Here is a 6,001-nt window from a genome sequence, read left to right as displayed (position 1 = left end):
TTATAAACACTTAATTTTTTCATAATAATAAGTTTTGAGTATCATCTCTTTGGGTAATCAGAGGTACACGTCTGAATGGGCTGCCTTTTTGGGACGGTCACGTTGCCCAATGTGGAGCACACGTCTTGGTGGGCGGCGTGGTGCGGCTGGGAGCCTCCACGGCACTGAGTGGACCAGCTGGAGAGACGGATGTTACTGTATGGCAGGGCTTTCTCCCTGTCCTCTGCACCTGTGTCACCGTGCGGCAGGCTGGCTTACGCGGTTTCTCAACAAGTGATAGTGAACTTTCTGGAGGGATGTTGGTGGGGCAGGGAGAGGAGTGAGGGCTGGGCACCCTGCCAATTGTCAGCATGGAAGCCCTGTTGTAATACCTGTCACTTCTCTGTGTCATCTGTGATGCTGAAGGCTGTGAGGCCAAGAACCTCTTCCTGACTGTGATACACGGTGCCGAGAGGTTACTGGATGAGGCAGAGCGCTGGGACTCCAGTGTGGAAGCTGGCTGTAAAGGCAGGACTTGTGGGCACCAGAGCCAGACCAGGGTTAGCTGCTGGGTCAGTTAGTTCAGATTTTTATTTTTAGAAGGAGTTTAAAGGTACTGATTGGTGTGTAGGTCTGTTGGCTCCTGACAGAAACGGCAGGCTGTCATGCCTTGTGATGTGAGAAGCCTCTAGTTCTTACTGGTCGTTTTGACGCTGAATTGGGTTTTGACTTACTATTTACAAAAAAAAGTATTTCTTCAGCTTAAAAAAATATACCAGTTTAAAAGTTTGTGGCCTTATTGGCTGTCATATAGCCAGCTTGAAATTATTTATGATAGGGAATTTTTTACATTTACAAACAGTGCTTGAAAAAGATAGATTTGAAAGCGCTAGCACGTGAGAAGGTGCTCAGAAGTGCTGAGTGTGTTAACACATGGTCAAGTGGACTGTTAGCAGGAATAAAAAGCAGCAGAAAGCAGGAGAGCATGTGAAGTGACAGGGAGACGGAGCGTCCCCGGTGCTCAGTAATTCATTAATCGGCCGTGCACACACGGTCCCCGGAGTCAGAATGCCCTGGATGGCACTAACCACCACCATGCATTTGGAATGGTATGGTAAAATACCGCTAGAATCTCCTCGCTTGGGCTGTGCCCTGCGGGTGTGTTTGTGGTCGGGACGCTGTCTTCCCAGGCAGCGCTTCCTGGGTTTGGACCCTCGCCATCGCCCAGGTGCAGGCTCGCGGCCTGTGCCCTGCGTCCGCGGGCGGCTCTGCACGAGGCCGGGGCTCACCCGCGCTCCTCGGGGGGCCCAGCGGGCCCTCGCGCCCGCAGCGGTGCTGGCCTCCCTATCCGCGTCGGGGCCCCTGGGCGGGAAGCTCCGTGGGGTGGATCGGGGCCCCGCCTCCGCGGTCAGGGGCCCCGCTGCTGCCCGCCACGTTCTCGGGATCGGGGGTCGGGGTCGCCGCTGCCCCGCTGTCCCCTCTCCAAGCCCCGCGTTCCGCGGACCACGTGCGCATTGCGCCACCCCCGTGCAGCGGGCAGTGTGGCCTTCCACGGCTTAGAGCTGTCCCCCTCTCTGGAAGTTGCAGGGACACAGGGACACTCTCGTCTTAGAGTGATAGTCCTCTGGACAGGGGAACCCTAACTGTCTGGAGGAGAGGGGAGATCCTGACCCACCCTGGACTGCTTACTGCGCCTTGAGAGTGCTCCCCTCTCCCTCTCCTGCGTGTTGGCCCCCGTCTGCCTTCAGAATACAACTATTTACATGTTTTCCCAACAACTTAAGTCAACTTAGCAAAATAGCTCACGTTCCAAATTCCAAAATTTCAACCTTTTCTGTTTTTTACGTTACTGTCATGTTAGATGGATTTCATTTATTTCTCGGTTAAATTTTAGCACATTTGGTTCACACCTTCCCAGGCCACACCATGTATCCATCCTTTCTTCAAGATCACGGTACATCTGCCTAAATTCACTGCCTTTGGTCTCCCCCAGTTTTGGTTCATTTATAGATTATTTTACAGTTATCTTCATGCTGCTTCCCTGATTTAAATATTGGGAAAAACTTTCAATAATTCTGCCTGTTGGATATTAGCTCAAATGTTCTGTCCGATCATTTTAGACTTTAGAGCTCTCTCGGAAATGCGTGCTTTCTTTTCACCATTGTCTTCTCACCCTTTTAGGGGAAACAGAGTTCATTTACCTCCTGACTCTTCTGTGACTTTATGTTCATCCTGTTGGAGTGGGAAGAGCTTACTTCAAAGAGCAGATCTGGGCCTCCCTGCTTCATAACTCAGACTGGAGGCCATAAACAGAGAGAGGGGGCCGGCCCCACCGCACAGGGGTTGAGTTCCACGTGCGCTGCTTCAGCAGTCTGGGTTTGTGGGTTCGGATCCTGGGCACGGACCTACACTGCTCGTCAGCCATGCTGTGGTGGCGTCCCACATGCAAAATAGAGGAAGATGGGCACAGATGTTAGCTCAGAGCTAGTCTTCCTCAAGCCAAAAAAGAGGAAGATTGGCAATAGATGTTAGCTGAAGGTGAAGCTTCCTCAGCAAAAAAAATAAAAAAATAAATAAATGTATAGAGCCTGGATGGGGTCTGGCAGGTAGTGCGAACTTCTAATAAATGGCAGTTGTTGAACATTGTCCTTGCCTCCATGCATGACCATGACCACTTCCAAAACCCAGCTGAGGTGGCCTTGAGTTAACCCTGTCTTTTTGTTTCTACATTGTCTCAACTCTGAGGCACTGTTCACCTTATGTTCACTGACTGTTGCTTCGTATCTTCTCTCCACAGCAGATTGTAGCATCCTTTTATCTCCTTCTTCCCCGAGGTGCCTGATTGATAGAATGCACTGTGTGCACAGTAAAGGGTGTGGATTGGAAGGAAAGCAGCTAAGCATTTTCTCTAATTTACGAGAGGAAAAGGTATTTTAAAAAACATCCCGAAAAAATGTTGTCTTTGCGTTAAATTACTTAAATGGCAAAAGAGAAACATTCTAAGGAAACGGTGGTCTTTAAAGGTTGATATGGTGTCAGAATTGTAACAGAACTGGGAAATCTTTTCTTTTTAAATTTATGTTTATTTTTACTTTTCTTTTTTTTTTTTTTTTTTGGTGAGGAAGATTGACCCTGAGGTAACATCCGTGCCCATCTTCCTCTATCTTGTATGTGGGACGCCACCACAGCATGGCTGGATGAGTGGTGTCTAGGTCCGCGCCCAGGGTCTAAACCTGCAAACCCAGGGCCGCTGAAGCGAAGTGCCTGAACTTAACCACTATGCCACCGGGCTGGCCCCTGGGAGAGCTTTTCTTATAAAACAAAACATCCCTCTGTATAAAAAAATACTTTCTCACCATCATTTAGTTGAATTTTGTTTTTTTATTATTAATTTTGTTATTTTGAATTTGTTTCTTCTGCAAGAGGCATGTGAGAAGACCAGACCTCGAGTTGAGCCCTTTTCTCCCCCAAGGTGGAAGCACCCCTTGGGCAGTTCTCTGGAGGCACCCACTAACTGCAGGGGGAACTCCAACGTTGTGGGCAGAACTCGGAGGAGAGGCTGCCCGGCTAGACGGCAAAGCCGTGGCGGGAGCTCTGCTCTCTGTTGTTAGAGAGAACATAGCCCTCCCGTTTCGGTTCTGAGCTCCTTCACGGTTCCTCCCTCGCAGCTTCCAGACAGGCACTGCATCAAGATACCACATTTTAGTGCTGAAGGACCGACGTCCTCCATCAATTAGGAGAAACACGTTTTCAGTAACTTGGACCTCAGTTAATCAACATTGTTTTAGTAGAAACTCCGGAAATGTGTAATGAATATGTAAGAATGGGTGTAGAAATGACTTGTGTAAATGAGAGCTGCTAAAATTGGCGGGTCCATTCTTTAAATCAGTTGCTTTTCTTTCATTGTAAAAGTCGTAAATAGAAAGTTTCAAAAACGAAGCAGGAGAAACAAAAACATCCCACCATCCACAAAATGGGCTCGTCACGTGTTTATGCTCTTCTTCACTTCTCCTCCGTGTCTAATATTTTAAAATTTAGTTCATGTAAAAATCGTACCTTGCTTTTTTGGGGGTTGCGGGTGGGGAGTAATGGATGCTCTAAGGAGCTGCAAACTGAAACATCGAAGTCTAGCTAAAATACACCAAGGGGTTCGTTCCTATGTAATGAATTCTCTTTTGAAAATAGAAAAACTGTTCCCAATTTATTTTCTAAATTGAGGTATTTATCACTTTTTAGAAATTGGTACCTGTAAGTTAGCCATTTCCTACTCAGCCTTGTCTCCTTTAAACTGTTGTTGAGCATTTTTCAGAGGGCAAACATAAACTTGAGCCCAACCTCTGTCCTAGGACTAGAAATTCAACATGATCAGGGCTGCATGGATGAGGGTTAGGGCCGTCAGTTTTCCAGTTCCTACAGGAGGCAGAGTCTTTGTTTATAACTGTGCTCTGCATTTCAAAAGCACTTTGAAATCAATGAAATTTATTATTCAGGACAAAAGACTTCTCCCTCCATCAGCATTTCCTCACATGTGTTTGAATTCTAGGACATAAGTTCAAAGGGATGGTCCTAGGCTAAATTATTTAAGAAAATGGTTCCATGGCTAACTATGTTTGGGAAATCCATTTCTTTCCTTCATGGTTTCTCACGCCCTTTACTACAGCAATGTGCATTGTGAATTTTCCCAAGTTTGCTTTTGTTTTTACCAGAAGGCCCACCTCTCATCCGTCATCTGCCCCATGGTACAAGTTAATTTGGAATATAACATGTATATTAGGATGGGTATATATCATATAAACTGTTCTGGAAAGACTGGGCTTTCAAGAGTTATTGCGATAGTATTGCATCATAAAAGGTCATTACATTTGGTCTTTCTCGGGCTTTATTTGGTGGTAATCAGTTCTCTCTAGTCTGTGGACTTTTGTTGCACCTATGTAAGTACTTGTTTTCAAGGGAATGTCATGGAAGAAACAGCATTCATTGTTTACATGAATATTAATTCTTTATTGAGAATCAGAAATATTATAAATTTAGTGAATTCAGAGGTAGTCATGGCCCCTACCCAATAAAACTCTACAGTCATAGTTTGTGCATTTTAAGTTCTTAATTATAGTACAAAACAAAGTCACTGAGAAAACCTGTAAAATCAGCTGTGGAGCAGCCGTGGGGCTGCAGAGTCGTTCACGTGCTCGAGGATGAGAAAACGGTTTGTGGGCAGCCAGGACAGTATCTGCTGCTTAGTGACGTGAGGAAGTTAGACTCTGTCCCAAACTTCTGTGAGGTGTTGTGAACTTTCTTTCACTCTTTACCCATCATCTTCTCCCCGTCCCCCATCTAAAGTCATGAGGAAGATATACAGGATCTGTCATAAAACAGACATCAGCTGTACAGAGTAAGACCCACGCTTCTCAGTGAGCAGCTGATCCCGCTGCAGTGAGACAGTATGCCGTGCTCATTTTTCTGGATTCCCTAGGAAAAGATACTTCCAATCCAGTGTCAGATAAAATCAGTTTCTAAAAGTAGGGCTAACTTCTTACACCATTTTAAGAAACATTACAAGAGCACATTTGCTTCTGAAACGAAACACAACGGTGGTTTCTTAGACTTTCAGAAATGTTAAGAAGCTTTACCATTTCTGATCCATCCAATAGCTCACGTCTGAGTGTGATAAACTAAGCACCCAAATCAACACTGACACTCACCTGCAGGGACTCAACGTTTCTCTAAAATACTCCCCACCGTTTAGATTCATTCATGTGAAGATTGATCATAATTGGATTAGGTGCATGAGAAAAAGCTGTGTTACTTCATGAACGTTTCCTTAAATGTTATGCAATGATCATTTTAGCTAACCAATGTTTCAGGTTTCAGGCCAATTCTGTTTATATCTGAGGCAAAGATTTGGTCTTTAATAAGTTATACTGCCTTCAAAATATTTATGCCACCTGAGTGTTTATTATCCTTCCTCCACCTGGGCAAGCCCCCAAAATGGCGCTGAAGTGTGGCGTCTTACCCCGCAGCGTCC

This window comes from Diceros bicornis, chromosome 17, assembly GCF_020826845.1.
Source record: "Diceros bicornis minor isolate mBicDic1 chromosome 17, mDicBic1.mat.cur, whole genome shotgun sequence".
In the NCBI taxonomy this organism is placed as follows: domain Eukaryota; kingdom Metazoa; phylum Chordata; class Mammalia; order Perissodactyla; family Rhinocerotidae; genus Diceros; species Diceros bicornis.
Note: the sequence above shows the minus strand (reverse complement) of the source record.